This window comes from Lichenostomus cassidix, chromosome 2 (assembly GCF_008360975.1).
Source record: "Lichenostomus cassidix isolate B80296 chromosome 2, HeHo_3.0, whole genome shotgun sequence".
NCBI classification, from domain to species: domain Eukaryota; kingdom Metazoa; phylum Chordata; class Aves; order Passeriformes; family Meliphagidae; genus Lichenostomus; species Lichenostomus cassidix.
This window is the reverse complement of record NC_139482.1, coordinates 77,361,215-77,385,358: the sequence shown is the minus strand read 5'-3', so window position 1 is coordinate 77,385,358 and position 24,144 is coordinate 77,361,215.

The window sequence follows — 24,144 nt, the reverse complement described above, 5'->3', positions numbered from 1 at the left end:
GGATGAATGATGAATGGGAATGCAATCTGAAGCAGAAGCTTGGAGAGACCAAACAAGCAAAAGCACAGGAGCCCATGCATGGAAGACAGAACAAAGGGCAGGTAGGAGGCACAAAAAACTGCCTCAAACAAACAAAAAAATGAACAAGGAAGACTACTAGGGCGCTTTGAGGAAGCACCCTTTACTTCCACCCTCATATGTACACATCCTGGTAACTCCAGAACATCCAGAAGCTGCTTAGAGACAACTGACGCTGCTCTGCCTGGTACAGGTCCCTCTCCTCTCCAGGGTGTGCCACAACCACCCAACTGCAAAGGGGCAGCACACTGTGTTTTCTACAGAGCAAAAAGAGGCCCTGCAGCATTTCTGAACTCTCCAGGGTATCACTTTGCAACACAGAGTGGTTTTCTCCATGTACATTTTGTGATTGTCCTTGGTTAAGTCAGCTTCGGTAGATAAATCTCTTTAAATCGTCTCTCAGCTCCACCATGTGTATGCTAAACAGGACCTGGCTTGTTTTACAAAATAAAGAGTGCTGGATGAAGAGAAGGCACATGACCTACACTAACATTTTCTTCCCCTGGTTTAGCATAAATAAAAGCACCACTATGAAAGAGCGCTTAAAGTTCCTTTTGCAGCTAACATTGAAAGAGTTTATTATCACACTGCAGAAATGCTTTAGGGGAAATCTTGCTCTGATAGCGTTCTCATGAGAACACTTGACGTTTTCAAACAAGCCACTTTCAAATGTTCAAGAATACAAATGTCATGAGGCTCCCAAGGGTGCAATGACACATCTTATCCCAATGGGAAGCTCCTGTGTTGCCTGCTAAAAGAACCTGAAGCTCTGCAAGAGGTATTGCATCTTTCAAACAGTATTTCTGACATCAGGCTTTGAAAGTGATCTGGCATTGAAACACCAGTCTGACTGCTCAGATTTAGTTTGTTTACAGTTAACTTATGCAGTGAAGGGTAGCTGGAGCTGCAAAAGATCCCCCTTTGTTTCTGTATTTTTCTGCTACACAGAGGTGACATAGATTTCAGGAGCTACTAGAGCGACTACAGGATAGGGGAAAGATCAAATGAGCTTTCCACCAACAGAACCAGCACTATGCAGCCAGAGGCACTGCAGCCTTCTCAGAGGAGCTCCCAGTGGACACAGTCTCCTTTCCTACAGATTAATTACCTCATCTCGCCATACCTGCTATCCAGCACCTGGGCTGGGATCACCAGCACACCTAATGCAGTACCCCACACACCTGCCCAATGGCTACACTTTTTGAACTATTTGAATGACTTGAAATAGCAAAGAGAAAAGGATTTTTCACAGCTCCCACTCTCAGGCACAGTCCTCAGTCCCTCACAGAGAAGTGGGGTGGGGATGGGACATGGCTCTGATGAACAGTGGCTCCCAGGTGGCTGACTGTAAGGGAGAGAGAAGGTGGCCTCTGCTCACACCACTATTAATACTTTTTTTAATGGTGCTTGCACATGCACTAGCACTTTCTCAGAAGCCCTCACGGTGTAAATTCCTGTCCAGAATTATCCAGTCATTTGACTTTCTAATTAAAAGAATAATAAAATAAAAAATCTATATAATAAAAAATAGGGCACTCTAAATCGCTTGTGTTTTGCTGAACTCGTCTTTTCCAAGAAAAAATCTCAGTGTCCATCCACCTTTTATCTGCACTGTGAGGTACAAAGGCTCACCAAAGCAAAACTGAGCAGTGCCCTGTTGCACAGCAAAGTATCCCGGCATGTAATTGTGCTTAACCTAAACCATATGTTCCTAAAAACACCAACAATGCTGAACAATGAGACCAGCATCACATCCAAGGGAATTTAGGAACAAGGGAACAACTGAAGTGACAAGCTTGTTCATCACAGAGCTACAGATTCATTGTTGTCGTTGTTTTTTGGCACGATGCAGCCTGAATTCCTTCCCATGTTTTGTGAACAGCTGAACTGTGTTCCCTTACAAAAGAAATTAATATGGCAGCCTGTGTACATCTGCTTTAATCTTAAAACAAAGCAGTTTTGCTATCTTTAGTACAAGCATAATAAAGGCACCAAAAAAAGACAGATGGTTTGGATTTTCTTTGCAGAAAGCAAGAGAGAAGACTGACATCTCAACTGTTTACGTAGCCACAACCCATTACGTGGCCACAGCAAACCAAGTACCTCTTTGTCAGCGACTCAGATGCCAACTGTTTTCACTCAGGTCTTATAAAAAGTATAAAACAACTCTGCTCACAGACAAATGCTTTTGTTCATACAGATTTAATTTATATTGTTAGGAAAACACTTAACAACGGCCACACACTAATGCCAAACAAATTAATTTCAGTAAAGCTAAAGCAAACACTTCCATTATGTTTAGGCAGCACAGAACAAAACCCTTGAAAATCCAACATTAAAGGAGTTATTTATGGTCATTGCTCAGCCCTCCTGCCCCCGTCATTTGCGCATTAAAAATCTCCTGACTGCTCACTTGCAAACTCCCTGACTTCTGACAAAAACTGGCCATGTACTGACAGCCAGAAAGTTCATTTTGCAGGGATAATACAATCACCTTTCTCTGGCAGTTGAGATGGGTTTTTGGGTTTTGTTTTTAGGTTTTCGTTTTGTCTTGCTTTGTAGTTTTTTTACAATTCAGCCTTTCTTTTAAAATATCTCACTTCAGGATTAAAACTTTCCCCTTCCTGAAATCAATCAAACTGATAGTGGTTTTGGCAGAAAGGCAAGTAACAGGAAAAAAGTAAGGACAGAACACATGCAACACATCCAAGAAGTACTTCATAACTTCCTCTGCATTTTTAATGTAATAGATACATAGTTCAGGGAAAAGCACACACAAAAAGAGGCTTTTCCCTATTACTTTTTAATAAATATTCAGAGAACAGTAGTCATGTAAAAATATCGTTATTGATATAAAGGGATAAAAAGGCAAGCTGAATTAGCTCCTGAATTAGGAGCAGAAAAAAGTTCTCTGCTACAGATATTGCTTCCTTTAGCATAATTAAAGGCCTTTTTAATATTTCAATGTTTAAGAATTTAAGAGACCCAAATTAATGATTTTTCAAATTAGCAACTACTTAAAAGGTGAAAGATGGCACACATGGATAAACAAAACACTTGTTCAACCTGTGAGTGCTTCCACTTGAACCAGTGCTCAAACATGGTATTGACAAGTAACGCTTGGGGTTTTGAAGCAGCATCTCCATTATGGAAATCATTCGCTGCAGTTGCATTAAGTCCTTCCCAGGCACGGGGAGGCTTTTGTGCATTGCAGTTACACTCCATTAAATGCTTCCCAGGAGGGCTGGGGTGACACAGCTCAGTGGGCCAGGGGGACACGTGGGCCTGCAGGACACGTGTGGCCTCTGCGGCGTCGCTTCCTTCCCAGGCACCTTCCTGCAAAGAGCACAGCACAGAGCCAGCCTGGGTGAGCAAGGCACAGCCACCCCTCCTTGCAGCTCCTTCCAGGAGATGCCCCCCAGGCTGGGGTCCCAAAGGGTGCCTGGGGCAGCCAAGTGTGGCTGTGCAAGGCGGGGAGGCCAGACTCCCCGCGGATGCTCGCAGAGGAAGCTGCCGGCACACATCTGTCACGAGCTCTGTTTACAGGCGCGCCAACAGATGCTTGCAGCGAGTCGCTGAACTTTGACATCCAACATAAAGATGTAAACACTTCTCCACAGAAGATAAATCCTGAGTACTAAAAGGCGCTCAGGCTGACTTCTGGCCCTCCCCAACCCCACACCATCCGCCAAACCCAAACCTCCCGCATGTATCCCTTAAAAACAACAACAATAAAAAAGACCCCAAGCACAAAAAAACCCCAAGAAATCAACATCCTAATAGCCAGAGCAGCAAGCTTTTTTAAGAGTGCTAGAAGTAATCAGTAGAATTATTACAAGTAAGCCAAATATAACTAACTGCAGAATAAAATTAACTTTACAGTGTTTAGACAGATGGAATCTGATTTCCTGCTGTAAAGCTGCTGAATTTGGCATTGACCCTGAGCCCCAAAGGCAGGGGATCTGCTGCCCAAAACACACACGAGCTACCCAATGTCCGGAATCAGTAGTCACTACCCTTCATATGCACCATTAAATTAAAAAGCATGGAAGTCTTCATAAACAAAGTTTGCAGAAAGAGATGGATTCATTTAATGCTATGAGCAGCCAAGACCAAAGCCCACTGCATATATCTGTGTATTTTTTTAAGAGGCTGTATATACAAGGGAGCTCACAAAGGGCTTCTTTAAAATGCTCCCTTGCAAGTGTGCATTTGAAGGGTAATAGATTCTGAATTCAGGGAAATGTCCAAAAAACCACTGTTTGGAAATATTTTTGGGTCTTCACGTGGAAGAACTAGAAGCAAGCATGATGCTTTTCAATGCTAGCTAAGAAAATCCTTGTCCAGAAGGATTTACTTCTCCAATGCCTGATCCCATGAACTATGGATGCAGCCAAACACAGCATTTACTGATAAACAGTCCTACTGACTTCAGTAACTTAAGCCAAGTAACTTCAGTGGTGTTATTCATGCCCTGTGAATATGAACGGAAGACTCTTGTTTAAAAGGGCTCCTCAAAACAGCAAAGGCTAGCACAAGAGAGTCCCAAGTGAGGGTGAGAAAGGACACAAGGCGAAGAAAAGAGTCCTTATGAGAAATGCTTACCCATTACCTGCAGGTTTGGGGCTTTCTTTTTAATTTTAAACCAAAAATGAGGAAAATATGAGCTCGCCTGATATAACCACACAATAACTTTAACATAATCCTATTGCTAATTCAAAAATCAAACAAAAATAAATACCCCCCTTCCCCCGCAAACTATGCAAAACAGAAAGAACAAGCCCCCAACCTCAAACAAAGCCCAGGTCTACCACTTCTGAATGAAGTCACGATGAGAAACTCTCCGAGCCTTCAAACCAGAAAGAAAAAAAAGTGAAAACCTCCATGGAAAACATACTTGAGCTGTGTTTAACAAGGAACATCTGTAGCCTTCCAATTCCTGAGATGCAGAAATGCCACAGAAGAGCCACAATAAGTTAAACACACAGGAAAAATACTTTTGTTGCTGACCAAACCATTTACAGGTGCCTCTGATTTGAAGCTAAGGATACCAAGCTCTACTCTGTTTGCTGACATAACACCATGCTGTGAAGGACTTCTTTGTGAAGAAAATTCACAGAAAGCTGTTTTAACTGACAAAGTCTTTACTGGTCAAATATGACATCTGTTTTTAAAGAGCCTACATTTTTTGGATATTATCACTCAGCTGCTTCTATTTATAACACTTGATGCAAAAGTTTCTCTCAGTCAGCTAAGCAGGTATGCAATTAAGTATCTTGAAATTTCAGTGTCAGACTGAGGACAGTTTGCAGCAACTGATTCAACTTTTACTTCTCCCTGGATGAGTTTGTTCAGATATTATTTCCCCTACACACATACATATGTTATGTCTTACAAATATGCAATTCTTCCCTTGCAAAGGAATGGATGTTATTAAAAATGTGTGTTCTTAGGTGCTGTTCTGGAAACCACCAGTTCTTAATGGCTTAAGCATAGTGCTACTTAGAGCCATGATTGCATTTAAAAAAACAAAAAAAGGAGGGACATGCTGACTATATATTTAATGGCACTACTTTCACTACTTTTATATATACTTGGACGTACAAATGGAAGAAAAAGTAGACAGTCCTACTTAGGAGACAAGAAAAATGTTATTGAAATCAATGCCATGCAACACAACACAGCTCTTCTGAAAGATTTCACTTCCCCCAACCTTTTTGTATTTGCTAACTATGCTTTCACTGCAGCCAGTCTCACGTGTGTCTGTACAAGTCAAGAGCACAGTGCAGTCCTCTTTTGATCTGAAATAAAGTTCACAGTGTTCAGAAAAAAAGAAAAAAAGGAGAAACTGGAAAGAGGTGTTTTTCCCAACAGAACCACTAATTACTGAACATACACAAGTAATTTCAAACAAAGCCTAGAGTGACAGCACGGTTTTTATGATTTTATTTAAACACTCACTTGACTACTTTATAAGCTTCTACTACTTCATTAAAAATACAATAAGACAATGAGGAAATGTCTGCTTTACTGTAAATAAAACTCTTAAGGAAGAAATTATTTTAAGCCTGAAAATAGATGTAGCAAAATATCCTCAAATACGAAAAAAAAATGCAGCAACTGTAATGTCATCTTATATACAAATATGTATCTAAACAGAAAAGGAAAGATTAGGAATTAACTTCTGAAGTCTAAGTGTTCATAGACTTCATTGACATACTTAATATATTCATACTAAGTATGAATATACTGTATTTACATTGTATAGTCATAGACATGGTGTTTCCAAAACATCCAGGACAGAGTCCTTCACCAGCTCTCTGCACACTAATGGAGCGAAAAAACAAACAGCGCAACTGACCCACCCACCAACTGGCAAATGAGGACAGCATCTTCCCTTCTGGAAAGCATGAAGTTTGTGCATATAAAGTGAAACACATTTACATGAATTGTCTGCACATCGTAGCTTCTTGGGTCACTGCAGACTCTCTGTTTTGAAGGCCAGCCTACAGGAAGCTTTTGAGAGGTACTCCAGAGCCAGCTGCAGCCCAGCGTCACGAATGTGTGCTAAGAGGGAGGTCACACCTTTCATCTCCCACTCCTTTATCGTGGGCTGGGGTGCTGAAACATAGGCCTGACATACTCTTCCCCTCCTTGTATTTAATGAAGCTTTCATCTACCCCCATACAGTGCCACATTATTCTTCTTTTCATAAAAAGCTAAGAATTTTTCATAATTATTTGCTCAGGGAAATCCAAATTTACAACCTGATATTTCCCATTTTAGTACACCATATTTCATGTGTCAGATATTCCATGCAGACCATCAAATCAGCTACTTTTACAACCATCTCACACAGAGGATGACAACAGCAGAAGGCAATATCCCTTAGCAGAAGAAAACTACCTTTAATGATAATTAGCAAATGAACTGTTTAATTGTGACACTCAGGCAATACAAGAACACTCAAGGAGGAATTATATCACCATGTGATAATCAAGAAATTGCAATGCAGCTTGTTAAAATATCATCATATTATCCTACCTTCACACTGGTAGGATTCCCTACAACCACCCTTCAGCATGCAACTCTATGCTGCTACAGTTTTTTGTAGCAAATTAATTTCAACCACTCACAACAGAACAGAAAGAAGAAACTAAGAAGTAATGTACTGTGCTGTGAAATTTTCATTGTGCTGCAAACTGACATTGGCAAAGACTTGAAGTCCAAGCTCATAAAAGTAAAATCCAAAACCAACTCTGGCAACACACCTTCCTAGTCCCACTGCCCTGCCAATCACATCGTCAGAAGACATGCAAAATGCTCAGTGGAAAGGTGAGAAGTGCAAAGTCTGGTAGAAGCTATCAAATCAGCAAAGATGAATAACAATGCCATGCTTTGATAAGGTCCCAATGCTTTCATCAGTTTGTCATTAGACTTGAACATGAGCTCCAGCTGTCAAAATGATCTCGGAATCAATACACCAACTATGCTTCAAAAAGCGTCATCGCCCCGTATTTCTGCAACCTCACCCCTTGCTTCTCCCTCTCTTGTTCTTCAAAGTGATATCCAGCATTGGAGGGATTGCCAAACAGTCAGAGGAAATACTCAAGCATTATCTCAGTTCCATTTCACCTGCTTGCAACCTTCTGCAGCTCATAGGTAACAAAACAGCAAGGGCAGAATGGTCTAAAAGTACATCAGGAAAAGCAATGGGAGAAACGATATTAACTGACCAATGTCAGCTGACACAGTCCTTTTACACACGAAGTCCAGTCCTGAAACCATAAGCCCTGAAAACAATTAAAGTTATCAAATGCAGTGAATTTCTACTATGCCTTTGGCTGTGCAGCTGGCAGCTCAGACCTGCTGAGGAAGTGGAATGCCACATCACAGGTCTGAAGGTTGATCTTGACATCCTTCCCATTTTGCACCACCTCGTTTTAACACATGCACACCAAAACAAATGAGGTAATTTTTTTTTCCCAATGATGTTTATAACACCAGGGTTTTCTAACCAAATTTAATTAATCGGATGACATCATGGTAAAGACTTGAGACTTCTTCCATATTACCTGAGGCTTCAGCTTGCATTATGTACACCACGGAAAGGCAGTAACATCACACAAAATATGTACACAGAAGACCATTCACAAGCAACTTTTCTGCTGGAGGATGTCAGCACTAGCTCTGCCATTCTTTTCTAGGGCACCAAAGAAAGCTGTCCCCTTTACAGTAGCATCTGTGGTTCCCTTAAGTGTAAGGGTTTTGCAGCTCAAAACACTTCTAAAAGTCAAGCTCTTTACAGCTGCACGTCCAATTACAAAATCCTGTGAAAATTACAGGTAGTCTCTCATGTAAGCATCTCACTTCTAATAGGAACTTGAGAGGGCTCGTGTTTAAAATGAAAGACCCAGTGCTGAACATTTCCTGGAGGACATGTTAGCATAACAACACACAGAGCAGCCTTTCTACTCAGCAGCCCAAATGTAATGGTGATGCTTTAATGCGCTTGACCCTTCTTATTTTGGCTTGAAAAAAAGCCAAGAGAGGAGATAGCCTCAGCCTTTCCCCTTAACTGAACTTCAGATTTCAGTAAGAAAATCAAAATATGAAACAACCCAAGTTTGAGAACTTTAAAGGCACAGTTTAACATGCAGTCCACAGAAAACACAACCACACATAGGTAGCCTTCTTATTTCTCTGAGAGGAGGCTTTGTACCCAGTTGATCTTCTCAGTGTAATTTTGTGGGTGTCTTCCCCCATGCCATGTGTGTCTGGGTCACCAGTAACTTGGCACAAGAGAAAAGGATGACAGAATCATAGAATGCCTTGGGTTGGAAGAGACCTGTAACAGTCATCTAGTCCAAATTCCCTGCAGCAAGGGGGAATACCTTTCACTAGACCACTAGACCAGGTTGCTAAAAACCCCTTGAAGGTTCAGCCTGATCTTGAAGACTTTCAGGGATTGGGCATCAGCAGCTTCTCTAGGTAATCTGTTCCAGTGTCTCACCACCCTCAAAATAAAGAATTTCTTCCTTAATCTCATCTAAATCTACTCTCAGTTTCAAATCACTCCCCTTTGTCCTACTGCAAGAGGCCCTGCTAAAATGTTTGTCCACAGCTTTCTTGTAGGCCCTCTTTTGATACTGGAAGGTGCTGTAAGGTCTCCCCTCTTCTCCACACTGAACAACCTCATCTCTCAGCCTGACCTCATAAGACAGGCATTCCAACCCTCTGATCATTTCCATGGCCTTCCTCCATGGCTCCAACAGGTCGATGACCTTCCTGTGCTGAGGGTCCCACAGCTGGATGCAGCACTCCAGATGAGGTCTCACAAGAGTGGTGAAGGGCAGAATTCCCTCCCTTGACCTGCTGGCCACACTGCTTTTGATGCAGCCCAAGATGAAGTTGGTTCCCTGGGCTGTCCACACACTGCCAGCTCATGTCCAGCTTTTCACCCGCCAGCACCCTGAAGTCCCGCTTGGCAGGGCTGTCCTCAATCAGTCTGTATGGATACCAGGGGATGCCCCAACCCAAATGCATGTTGTTGAACTTCATGAAGCATATGCATGTGCCCACATCTCAAGCTTGTCCAGGTCCCTCTGGATGGCATACCATCCTTGAGGCTTGCCAGCTGCATCACTCAGATTGGTGTCATCTGCAAACTTGCTGAGGCTGTGCTCTATCCCACTGCCAACGCAATTCATTAGGCATTAAACAGTTCTGATCCCAGTCAAAACCCCAAGGGACATCCTTGTCACCAATCGAGCTCTTGACCACTACTGTCTGGATGCAACCATCCAACCAATTCCTCATCCACCAAGCAGTTCATCCATCAAGTCCATTTTTCTCCAATTAAGAGAGAAGGATGTTGTCAGGGACGGTGTCAAAGGCTTTACAGAAGTCCAGACAGATGACATGCACAGCCCTTCCCTTGTTCACTGATGTGGCTACTTCATCATTTTCATCCCTCACTGCCTGCACAGCAGCAATTTAATCATGGGTGCATTACATCTTGCCCATCAAAAGCCACTCTGCAATTCTGTCTGGCTCCTTTCCTGCCTCGAGAAAGGCATGTAAAGAAAGCAAGGGTTCCCTGTGTCTGAAAGACATGCTTTTATTTTTTTGGCCACGTGCCAGACCCCATTTTCTGTTACTGTAAGGGAATATAACCTTGGAGAGGCCATTTTCCTCCAGTAAACTACATGATCACCGACCTATGTGGAACAAGGCTTTCATACCCGGTAGCACGACTTCAGCTTTGTCAGACACAATCATAGCTACTGACTGGAGAGGCAACAGAAAGAACTATTAAAACCAAGTTGCACATTCAGGTCACACAAAATGAATATTTTATTCACAAAGCTTTTAGTTTCCCACTATGCACTCCACATAAGATAAAAATACACAGCTCCTGCACCTGGTGTCACCACCATATTTATGGGGCTTTTGACAACAGAATGACCTATGCAGCACCAGGCATGCCAGCATAGATGGAACTCACCTTTCTCAGTGAGACTTCAATCTCACTGTGATTATGGAGATGTGGTGGAATAGCTCCCACAGTGGAATGTGGCCATGAAGGACTACATGCTGTTTAGGAGAGACAGCTCAGGCAGGCACGGTGGTGGAGTTGCCCTCTCTGTGAGGCAACACTTGAAATGTATCAAGCTCTGTCCCAGGGTGGATGATGAGCGAGATGAGAGCTTCTGGGTCAGGATAAAAGGGCAAACAGGCAGGTGACACTCTGTGGGTGTTTGCTCCACACTGCCCAACCAGGAGGACGAAGTGGATGAGGCATTCTGCAGGCAACCAAAGCAGCTCAAAGCCACAGACCCTGGTTCGTGTGGGGGACTTCAACCACCCTGACATGTGCTGGAGAGCAGCACAGCAAAGCACAAACAGGCCAGGAGGTTCCTGGGAAGCACTAATGACAACTTCCTGTCACAGGCTGTGGCAGATCCCACAAGGAAGGGTGTGCTGCTTGACCTCACAGTTACCAACAAGGAAGGCCTTATTGGAGATGAAGGTTGGGCTCAGCCTTGGCTGTAGTGATTATGAGATTGTAGAGCTCAGTACTGAACAAAGAGGTAGTAGGGCAGCGAGCAAGACTGTGACCATGAGCTTCAGATCAGCTAACTCTTTAAGGATATTCTTGGAAGAATTCTGTGGGAGCAGGCCTTGCAGGAAAGAGGGGTCCAAGGTAGTTAGTCAATAATCAAGGCTCACTTCATTCAGCCTCAAGAACAATGCACCCCAATGAGAAACAAGTCATGCCAAGGGCACAAGAAACCTCTGTGAAGGAATAAAGAACTGACATTGCTAAAGTATAAGCAAAAAGTTCACAGGAGATGAAAGTAAGGTCAGGCCTCTTTCAGTGAATTTAGAGAGGTGATCAGGTTAAATAGAAATGAGACTAGAAAGGCAAAGGCCCATCTAGAATTAAATCTGGCCAAGCATGTAAAAGATAATAGAAAGGGCTTCTTCAAAAGCATCAATAACAAGAGGAAACCAAAGGATCATGTGGGCCTATTAGCAAATGGAGAGGGGACTCTGGTCACAGAGGACACAGAGAAGCCAGAGTTGCTGGTGCCTTCTTTGCATCAGTCTTCCCTGACAACACCAGCCCTCAGGGATCTCTGACCCTGGAGGCCAGGTAAATGAATGTCAGGAGGAAGACCCTCCCTTAGTCCAGGAGGATTTGCTCAGAGAACACCTAGGCAAACTTGACATCCACAAGTCCATGGGCCCTGATGGGATGCATCCATGGAGGGCTGAGAGAGCAAATGTCACTCCAGTCATCAAAAAGAACAAGAAGGAGGACACAGGAAACTACCAGCCAGGCAGCGTCACGTCAATCCCTGGAAAGGTGATGGAGTGCCTCATTCTGTAGGCCATCTTTACCCACATGGGAGACAAGAACGGGATCAGGAGTAGTCAGCAACGGTTCACTAAAAGCAACTCATGTTTTACCAGCCTGATGGCCTTCTGTGCTGAAACAACAACCTGGATGAATGAAGGGAGAGCAGTGGATATTTTCTACCTGGACGTTAGCAAGTCTTTTGACACTGTCTCTCATGAAATCCCCACAGGCAAACTCAAGAAGTGAGTGGACAGTGGAATGGACTCATAACTGGCTGAGTGGCAGATCCCAGAGGGTTGTGATCAGTGGTACAGAGTCTGGTTGGAGGTCTGTCACTCGTGGTGTCCCCCAGGGCTCTGTACTGGGTCCAGTGTTATTTTATTTGTTCATCAATGGCTTGGATGGGGGGGACAGTGTCCCTTGTCAGCAAGGTCATTGCTGGCACAAACCTGAGAGGAGAGGCTGATGCTTCAGATTGTACAGCCTTTCAGAGGCACCAGGACAGGTTGGAGAGCTGGGCAGAGAAGAACCTTTTGAAACCCAACAAAGGCAAGTGCAGGGTCCTGCACAGAACGACCTGGAGAACCTAGCAGATAAACTGTCCATGAGCCAGCAGTGCCCTTGTGGCCCAGAAGGCCAGTGGTGTCCTGAGGAGCATTAAGAAGAGCACTGCCAGCAGGTCGAGGGAGGTGATCTTGTCCCTCTACTCAGCCCTGGTGAGGCCACATCTGGAGTACTGTGCGCAGTTCTGGAGTCCACAGTACGAGACACGGAGCTTCCGGCACAGGTCTAGCAGAGAGCTACAAAGTTGATGAAGAGTCTGGAGAATCTCTCTTATTCTCAGCCTTAAGAAAGGCTGAGGGAGCTGGGCGTATTCAGCCTCAAGAAGAGACTAAGAGATGACCTCATTAATCTGTATAAATATCTGAAGGGAGAATGTCAAGAGGATGGAGCCAGGCTCTGCTCGGTGGTGCCAAGCAACAGGAAAAGAGGCTACCAGGAGAAGCTGATGCACAGGAAGTTCTACCTAAACACAAGCAAAAACTTCTTTACTGTGAGGGTGACCAAGCACTGGAACAGGTTGTCAAGAGAGCTTGCGGAATCTCCCTCAATGCAGATATTCAACAACCATCTGGACATAATCCTGTGCCATGTGCTCCAGGATCACCCTACTTGAGCAGGGAGTTTTGACCAGATGACCCACTGTGGTCCTTTCCAACCTGATCCATTCTGTGATTCTGCAAAAGCTTATTTTTTACAAAGTTGTAAAAAGGACAAAACATACAGGAGCAATGCCCATACCTGACCATAGTCTGTCCTGAATACGACAACTCCTTCCGCACAGGAATGAACCGTGCTGGGATAATGCTGATTATTTTCTCGCAGCCAGACCCGAGACCCCTGCAATAAAAGAAAAATAATTATAGATGACACAACAGAAAGACAGAAAAAAGAATTTCACTCACTAGCTTTCTCTGGAAATACTTATCAAGTAATAGGACAGAAAGAGAAAGCAGAATCCAAATAAGCAAGTGAAAGAAAATAAAATAATCTCTTAGCAATTATTTATCTGCTCTATTAGTAAACACAGGAGAACTACACCGAAGTGCCTTTTTTTCTTTTTTTTTTTTTTCAAGTTCCTAAATGCTGGCAAGAGCAGCTGGAGCCAGTCCTCTGATTCTTTGAGTCATGTGCCTCATGTTAGCACATGTAAAATTAGAGAGCGGTGTTTGAATTTACACACAGTTTAAATGATCCGCCCCAAAGCCAGCTGGCTCCCTACCTGTTTATTTTCAACCTCTGTCAGACACTCCCAGCTCTTCTATCTCTCATCTTTTTTCTAAACTACTTTGCCCTTTATATGGTTCTCTTTTGGCTGCACAACAATGCAGAGGATTAAAAAAAACCCAACCAGTAGCAAGCAAGGTTAAAAAGACCTGATATTTGCTATGGAAGCATTGGAGACACTATCAGTGAGACACTTAAGTCAGTCTAGTAGAGCAGCTAGAGCGTAATGCTGTGTCTATCACCTGGCTGGATATACCACCTGACTGGCAGATGCAGCATTAAGAAAACAGAAATATCCAGCACTGAGAACAATGGAGGAGGACAGCTGATGCTGCAGCTGCAGAAAAAGCCATCCCATAAGCAACAGCAACTTGAGTTGCTTCTGCATAGGAGAAGACTTCAGCTGGCATGAAAACACAGAGCAGCAGTGACCCATGGCCTGAACTCCAACCCAAACTGTACTCCTGTTCTCTTCAGACATCTGGCTCCATATCAGAACAACAGTATTTTAGTGCCATTCAGAGAACAGAGATTTTTTCCACTAAAACAGTCAAATTTTCTCCTAAAGAAAAAATAAAGGGGTGGTACAAAACTGCTAGAATATACCCTGACAATCATAAGGTTGTGACATTGGGTATACAATCTGATTAAAAAACAACTAAAATAATTTTGCATGCTAGCATCCAAAGGCTGTCCTTGCCTGAATTTTCACTCACAGAAACCAGACAGAGAGTCTTTTTAAGGTGGAGGTTTGGTTTGTCTTAATAGGAAGAGCTCACCTGGACACTGAGGATGAGGCAAGAGCATCCCTCTGTTTTTTCCCCCTGCATCATTTGACAAACTGTTTTCCATTTTAAATGCTGCAAATGCCTGTGGAGCAGTTTGCCCTTTTACTTCCAAAACCTGAAGTCAGATGGTTTCTACATTTACAGCAATTCTGAGGCAGTTCAAATGCAAGGCTTGTCAACTAAAAAGCACAGGGTTAGGGCAGACTGAAGTGGAAAGGAGAGCGCCAGTACCTGAGGTGGGCAGAGGGGAGGAGGGGACTGGGAAACAGTGGGGAGATGGCTCCCCAGAAGTGATAAAAGCAATAGATAAGACTTGAACATTAAATTCAAAACCCACTGACAGCAGCTGGAACACTTCCACACACTCTCCTGAGTCTACATCAGACTCTGGTCATCAAAAAACCCAGGCCATTGCTCTGTTTTCCCCCATGCTAACTGGTCCAAGGGTATCTCTCATCCTGCACTTCCCAGAGGAAGAAAGGCTCATGTAAGGGCATTACTCTTGGACTAGCTCCCCACCAGAGCCAGCAAACAGAAATGTCCTGTGTACCTCAGGTACAGGCACAGGAGCGATGACAATTTTGAAGGCTACATGGTACCATGGAATAACTACCACAACTGCCATGGCAGAGACACAGGGCTTTTTTCACATTAATGCAGGTGCTGCCATCAGTCCACTGTCCCCAAGAGCACCCTAGAGTGAAAACCTGAGGCTTGTAGCTGCCCATCAGCCCCTGTGGGGCTGGGTGATGCCGAGCCCACTTAATTCCCCGTGGTCTGACGCCCCTGAGCATGAGTGCACAGCACTGTGTAAGAGAGATGATAGTCCCATGCTATAGCATGCCATACAATGAAAGCAAGGTGAGCTGAGCTTTGCCTGGGATTCCTGCATGTCCTCAGCCACCTCACTTCACCTGTGAATCACAGAAGGCTGAGATTGGCAGGGACCTCTAGAGAGCCTCTAATCCAGGGGCTCAAACAGGGTCACACAGAGCTGGCTGTGAAAGCAAAGCACTCAGTCCCTCCCAGCATAGCAAGTGTTTCCTAATGTTCAGTGTGAGCCTCCTGTGTTTCAGCTTGTGCAGACTGCCTCTGAGCCTGGCACTGAACATCACCAAGAAGAGCCTGACTCCCTGCTCTTTTCTCTTCCCTCCAGGTATTTACATAAATTGATGAGATTCCCTCTGAGCCTTATCCAGGCGTAAGAATTCTAGCTCTCTCAGTTTTTACTCCTAGGAAAGAGTCCCTTCATGATCTTGCTGGTCCTTTGTTGGACCCTATCCAGCATGTCCATGTCCCTCCTGCACTGGGGAGCACACAACTGGACACAGCACTCCAGCTCACAGCTCACCAGAGCTGAGCAGAGGGGCAGCATCACCTCCATCAACCTGCAGGCAATGTTTTACCAACATGTTCAGCAGTAGTGTCTATAGAAACCTCATGAGATGTGATACTCCTGACTTAATATAGCACTCCAGAAGAAAGAAACCTCAGCTCATCAAATCATCCCACTCAATCTGATGACCACTCTTCCATGTTTAAATATTTGGCTGTTATTAGTGGGATAATTATAGCATAAAATGGAAGGACTACAAGGCTGTCCAGCTCCCAGAAACTTTTTACTTCACTGGTCTTTTCTGTCTTGACCTAGTAACCCCACAGGAGCAAGGCACAGCAAAGCTTCCCCTCCACAGCAAATAATCATAATTTGGTTCACAAATTGCAAGGGATTTAATGATGGTGGTTACTGTCACCATCAAGCTGTGGAGACTGATGGCTTGAGGGGTGGATGCATGTACTACCGCCACCCCAAGCAGCAAAGAGAATTTGGTCCCAGCCTTCCCCCACACATAGAAATACTTTTGCCAGCCTGCTGTTGGGCACTAAAGGTCTGCACTGGTCAGTCTCCACCATCTCCTCCTACATGAGCTCAACCCACCTAAATGCACACATAAACAACAAAAAAACCTATCTGCCAAAACACGGTCAAGTTCTTCAAGTGCTTCAAGACACCCAAACCCCTTTTATTCCGCTGGCTTATTTTTTGCCAGCATCTCAGAAGCTCTAGTAACGTGAAGTTTATGCTTTCAAGAGCAATGAAATGCTTATAAACATTAAGCCGCAACAAAATTTGCCAAAACCTCAGCATTCAAAAGAGCTTCTCAGAAAGAGAAGAATGTTTTCCATCTTGAAATTAAATAATTAATGCTGCAATTTTTTTTTTTCTGGCTATGAACGGCAAAGGAAGGAGCCTGCACAGAAGGCTTCACTTGGTTGGGCTAGTGCTATAATAAGCTTTTTAAGCAGGGAAAGGGGTTGATTTAAACAAATGTACATTGTTAGGGGTCAATAGCTGCTATTCAAAGGAGGCTTGAACAATGCAGTTCACAAAGCCGGAGGCATCTGGAATGCAAATACAACATGCTCCCTGGCAAGGTAGCTCTACAATGGAGTGTCTGTCCATAGGCCTTCCCCTCTGGAGGAGGCAAAACAAAAAGGTCTTGGCAAGAGCTACCTTGCCAATTATGCAAGCTACAGCCACTGATCCAGCTGCCATCCCTCTGCAGTGCATTGGCCATGCACTAGTGACAAAATCTTCACACGTGCTTAATTTATGGACAAGACTCAAGCATACAGGACCCACCTGAGGAAGGAATCCTCTCAATGCACATGGTGGCACATTACATTGACCTCCACCTCTTTTGCAGGGAGAAGCCTGGTGTCTTGGGGTTACTCCAGAGCTCCCTGACAAGCCAGCTTTCTGAGTTAAGTGGGCAAAGAAAACCATGGAGCACTAACTACAGCCCAGTGTTTTTTATTTCCATGAAGTAAGGTTGTAAAAATACTTGGAATGGCGCTTATAGAAGAACAGCCGTATGCCATCATTTCCGTAGCAAATAAATTTCTCCTGACTGCAAAACTGAAAGGAAATAGCTTTGCAAATCTCACAGCTGCAAGACCACCTGGAGAAGTCCTGAGTGCTTCTACCTCACAGATTTTGCTGCTGAAAATGCAAACACTACTTCCTGTCTTCCTCAGTATTCTGTTCTTGGAGATGACAAAAATCCATTATTTTTTTACCTTCTGTTGGACATATATGCTGACAATCACAAGATTAACAAAGAACTTTACCTCAACTAAGTAAAATGGTGGAGCATTCATTGCAAAACTCTAATTAGCAATTTAGATTCTATATGCATCCAGTTTGTATGCTGAATAATATAACTGCACGTTATTACATTTTATATATATATATATCATATATATGTCTACATATGAAAAGGCAGATACTGTATAAGAACTGTGTTCCCATCTCCATGCAAATGCTACTCATTGATGCCTTATATTGTGAAAATCCAATCAACACATCAGTGAAGTTGATTCAAAACAGTTAAAACTGCTTTAAATTAAGAGCTGTGAACGTAGGTTATGCTGCATCTGCATTCAAAAAGCAGGTCACTATTAAGGCTTGGCAAAGTGAAAGGAACAATAGTCAATATGTATTTAGAGAACCTTTTGTTTATGCATCTCAGTAGCTTGGCTCCAAATATAAAGTCTGAGAGACAGGAAGAGATGTTATTAACTAGGTCAAGCTGGGCATAGTTTTTTAATGCAAAAGATAACCAAAACCACATTTATCTTCATTCTTTCTCTTTCCTAATTCACAGACTGATGAAGATTAAGGAGGGGCCACAAAAAGAAAGAAATCATCAAGAAAAATATCAAAACTTTGCTAATTTCATATAAATAGTCAGTTATTGTTCTGAAAACTCACCCTTTGCTGTTGGCTTTGGCTACTGAAAACATTTAAATTTAGGTACCCAAAAACCTTAACATGCTAAGTGTCTGGCCAGACTACTCAGTGGAAAGTTCACTGGAAGCTGAATATGACTTCAATTCACACATGAAACATTCAGCCTCTTGAGCAGAAAACCAGACCTGTCCTTCCATATCTAAGTCTAGGGAAACAAGCAGTCATGGCCATTTGTCTGATGTACTGCCCTTTAATTCAGAATGTTGGTCAAGACGCCCTCCTTTGCACTGCCTAGCTTCTCTGGTGCTGCTCTCCATCAACAAAAGGCTTCCAGAAGAGCTGGCCATCAGCGGTGGCTGAATATGGGAACAAGTATAAAAGTCTGTGGTTACTGCTGTCACACGACATACAAAAGGGAAATAAAGGAATACTCCATAAATTGCTCCAAGACAGTGCCACCAATAGGCCCCATTTCTTGACAGCCAGGCTACCCCTCTCAGTCAACAGTCAAGAATCAGCAGTTTTTATTAATGGATGATAGGGTAGGAGGGGATGGATGGAGTTACAGAGAAAGACTAGTTGAACCCTGCAAATAATAAGAGAAAATACAACTTTGGAAGGTTATTTGAAAATGCAATCCAAATTTCAATTCCTTAAACTCAACTTCATGGACTGATTATCTACATAAATCTAAGCACGTACTTAATCCAGCTTAAAGGGGTAAAATTAATTTTCAAAGCCTGATAGCACTATTCACAATTTCCTCAGAAAACACAGGGGTAAAATACAAACATCTTCCGCTCAAGAAATGTATTTCTGCCTTTTGAACAGTACTACTTTGCTTTCCTGTTTTAAAGCAGAACAAAGCCATGAAGAGGTTTCCATGGGATATAAGGCCAGTTCAGGGGGGGTTAGTTTCCTGCAGGACAAAATGTCCTCGAAAATGAGATGTTTCTGTTGTCTGTCAATCCCCCACATCAGATCAAAGCACCAGCTCTCCTGCTCCTGAGGTCTGCACAACAGCTGCCGATTAACCTTGAACAGGCTCCATCTCCTTCTGTTTCAGTAACTGGAGACAGCACAGTGCCAGTGATGGTATACTACTTTAAACACAAGAAACTGGATTAAAACATACATAATTACTGACTTGAAAGAAAACCAGAATAAATTTGTATCTTCCTCAGTTCTTTGAAGGCACCAGCACTTCTTAGAGGACCACTGCTTCATATAAGACAGTATTTTTAATGTAAATTAAAAAAAAAAAAAAACCAAAGAAATAACACAAAAAAAATTATCTTCCAATTATGCCCAAGACAAACAGCACACAGACATTACCCTCAATATACACAGGTGGTCAAACATGCTCCTCCTCATTTTCTGCTGTTGACTATGAAGACACCCACCACTAACATACCTCACTCAAAAGCCAAAAAGCAATTGCACTTCTCTGCTAGAACTCTGAAAATGTGCTTGCCAGCTCCTGAGGACAACAGATTTCTGCATGGCTAGGAAATAGCAGCTTTATCATGCACTCCAAAACAAGTCCAGCAAGAAGATACAATCAAGTCTTTTTAGAAGAGTTACTGGTATTGCTATAGTCTGAGTTATGACTTTCACAAGAGATTCAGCAAACTTGATTTGACAAGTTTTGCAAAATACATTTTGCACTTTCAAGACTGCCCAACCTATACCCTGGCATCATGGCTGCAAAAACATGACAGTGCAGGAATTTGGAAATCCTATTGCCATTAACAGTTGTCTGCTAACAGAAAACAGCTTGTTCTCATGCCTGCAAATGGAGGTAAAGAAATAACTGTTTCTGTGCAGGCAAGCCAATGGCATTTCTGATTAATTCAGAAATGAAAAATCATTGCTCCAAGCACTACTTGGTAACTGACCATGAATAAAACTGCAAAAATGAGGAAGCAGGGAAACACCTACAGCAACTTTTCTATGTCTACTGTATCTATAGTTTCAGGTCCCACTTTACATCATCATCATTGGATATCCCAGACTTGCTTTGGTTTACAGCACTGCCTCCACCACTCTTTCCCCTCCATCTTAGCTTGGAAGGAGGAGGCAGAATTTTAATTTCTTAAAACTCAGTAAGGAAGATAAGTAGTTCAAAAAGAGAACATGTGCATGAGGAGAAAAGAGGAGCCAGCTACTGATGACAGCAGTGAGATGTAGGAAGCATGTGGGAAACCAGCTTGAGGCCACTGTACATCTTTCCCTCAGGGTCTGCACTGGGGTATATTGGTAGCAGTGGCCAGGCAAACAACAGATATCCAGGTATATTCATGGGCATCTTAAAAGTAGTCAGTAATTCTCTCCCCTCATTTGAGTTCCTGAAGAGGAATATACAATATACTCAAAAACCCCTTAAATTTAACTGAGAATCAAACAAGCCCTAAATCTGCCTCCACAGATTTCAATAGGAGTATCAGTTCCGTCTTTGATAACGGCATGGTTTTGTCAAGCACTCATACACTTTTCAGAAACTAGTTTTTTAATTAATTGCAGTCATGACTACAAATGTAAAAACACACAAACAAGACAACAGCAACAAAACCCCAACAACAAAGCCAAACACAAAAATTCCAACAGGTATTCTAAGGAACAACAGTGAGCAAAAAAGCAGCAGGGGAAGAGAAAACCATTCACCAAAGCCTACAGCAATGCACCAAGAGTAGTTGTCCCAGCACAACTGCCCAAACAAGCCAATTTCAATCACCACTAGCTTCTGCTAACATACTCTTTCCACATCATCTACTCAGCTCTTACGCTGTGCTGCAGCTCTACCAGTGACTCAGGGAAAAGGAGAAGAGCCTGCCAAAATGCTTGTAGCTCACCCACCATGCCTGGCTGTGCCTGGCAGTCCCCAGTCCAAAAGCTGCCAGTTTGGCAATGTTTTGCTTATGCTACACAACATGGTTATAAACTCATATGAAGGGGAAGAAGGATTTTTAAATCCACATGTGTGGGAAGTCATTCTAGCACTCTCTTCTCATTCCCTGCCTAATCTGCCCCCTTGGGACTAGGGACTCAACAGCCAATGAGGCAAAGCCATGGTAAAAATTTCTTCATTACCCTCTTTGTTGGGGCTCAGCCACACGGTTTCACTCGTCTTCAGAAACTTTGCCCTTAAAAACTTCCAGGTACCACATTAAGTCATGTGCCACAGGCTGCTAATGGTCTCAAAACCACTTTTTACAAGTTTTGTTAAACATCCAAACAGTTTTTTCCACCTTCCTCTTGGCTCTCCTGTCTGGACACAGAGCAAAGGTCAGGTGAGTCAACTCACTAGCACCAGTCACAGGACATGGCAGAGACCAACCAGTCTGAAACAAGGTTTAGTTTGAGACTGAGCTTGAGAGATGTTTCTCATTGACTGTCTGTAAGTCCAATGAGAGTCTTGTTTGCAAACTGTGAACTTCTGCTTGCAAATGTTTGTGTTCAGCCTCATTTCAAAACACCTTGTTTAGGAGGAACATCCTAACTGAATACTTTAAAGCTGATTAAGTGGAAAAAGAAAAACCACTTTTTGGCACATGGGTCCTGAAGAGAAGCATTTACCATTTACTTTAATGAGACATTAAGCTTTTCATTAGGTTCATTAGTCTAGAACTGTTCAGTTCTTAACACTGTTCTCTATGTACTTGGATATGGAAATTTTAGAAGAAAATCCAATTTGAAAAACTTATATAGTACCAGTTTTTCCACAGATGCTAGTTGTGTGACACAAGAATGGATAGACCTTGTCTAGAGAGGCATTACAGTGATTCAGCCTCATTTGAATTTGCAAAGCAGATGAAATTTCTGATCAATATACATTTTCCACCTTTGAACACTCTGTCAGCTATCTGATTTTATTCTGACAGTATTTATCAATGCCTTCTTGCATCAAGAAGCATCACTGATACAATGTTAGTGTTGCACCTAAAAGCAAGCAGGAGGATTTGCATTTAGCGAGGCAAGGACTATTCCTGGTTTCTAGGAAGCCCAGTGTTGCCTTTTTCTTTTTATCACTTCTCATGCCAAAGAAGCACACAATTCCAGGAAAGCATACCTTTACTCAAACAGGATTCTGGTGTGAAAAAACGAATCCATATTAAACAGTAGACTGTGCAAGGTAGCAAGCATACTTAAAAATTATTCCCAAGAATAATACCATAGCTTTCACTTTACGAGTTACTGGTATCAAAGCACAAAAGGTTCTACTTCAGCTGTATATTCCATATTGTCAGTTTTCATTAGCCTTTTACAGGTCTGAAAATATTAGAGGGATTTTTTATGCTTTCTTTATGTCTCCCTGTAACTCAAAAATATCAGTTTACACACGAATAGTTTTTGTGGTATTGAAGTAGGGATGGGCAAGCAAGGAAAGTATTTCCAGACTCAATTGTTGCAAAAAACAGCTATAAGATCAGAGTCTTAAGACAAAAACTGACCCACCCAGCCCACATTCTTTTAAGTGGTTTGGGGTATTTTACCCCCTCTCTTCTTCCAAGTTCCATATTTGCTTGAAATTAAAACTCAGGATTTTGGAGAGACCACTTTGGTGCCATAAGACTTAGTAAGGCTTTATTCCAAGGCTAAGAAAGCAAGTGTGAAAATGAGTGGGAAAAGAGAATAATGGACCAGTGAACCCACAGTTCTTTCATTCCTTTATTTTATTAACAGAAACACTGATTAGTGAAAATAGGAAAATTTTAAATATCAGGTCATAAGTTCTTTTGCTAAGTTGTATTGATCCCCTCACATTGAATTTACAATAAATTATTAAGTATGCCTCATTTCACTTGGCAGCTTTGCTTTCATAGTATGAGAACTACATATCTCTCACCACAGGGACACAAGCATTAAAAGTATTTGCACTAAATTATTTATGTTTCTAGCTCATACTTCCATTTGGGTGGGGTTTTTGGGGTTTTGTTTTATTTTTTTAAACCAAATTTTAGCAAGCTATATGGGGTTTGCCCTACAAAACACCACAACCCTTTGCTAACTTTGCCCACCTACAACATCCTTCAGATGTCAATAGGACTCTGCATATAGGTAAATATCTGTAGAATAAGGACTTACTATGGTAAATACCCAGTGAAATACAGAAATGAAGAGTAACAGATGAAAACCACCAGACAGTTGGTAAATTAGGATGCGCTGTTGGACCTGTACAATAGAATTCTCTACAATCATTTCAGCCGTGCCTTTCTGAAGCCCATCTGACTGGTCTGTCCCCTCACTGAGGAACAAATCCCAGCTACACCTAGACCACGTGAGAGGTTTGGGCTGCTGAGACCTCAGCAGTTGGAGCTCAAGTCCTCCATCACCACGAGCCACAGAGACTCATGGAGCAGCTTCCACCAGCAGCCCCTGCTTCATCCTGTTTACATGCCCTGCTATAAATCAGGGGCAATATCCTGGATTTGGGAAAAGCACCTCTCCACAACACCAGATGCAACAAATGAGACAGTTGGGCAGCCCAACAAGCTGCCCCATGCATGCGTGGTCACTCAGGATGGGCACAAGGAAACACATCACAGCTCAAATGCAGCAACGGAAGCCCAGGGAAACTTGCTGAAGAAAAAACACATCATGGCTACACCTAGCCAGGAAAATTTCTACACCTAGCTAGGAAAATGTGGATTTCTGACCTGCAGCATGTGGATAGCAGCAGCGCTGAGGTTCATCTGGGAAGCTTGGGCAGATGTTCTCAAGCCTTGGGCAGACATGATCAGGCTTGCAGCATCATACAGAATGGGTCCAACATGGGTTATGAAACAACCTGAGGTGGTGGGGAACCACTACTTCATTCCCAGGACTTAATCATCCTCAAAAATTAAATAAATACAAAAACTAAAAATAGG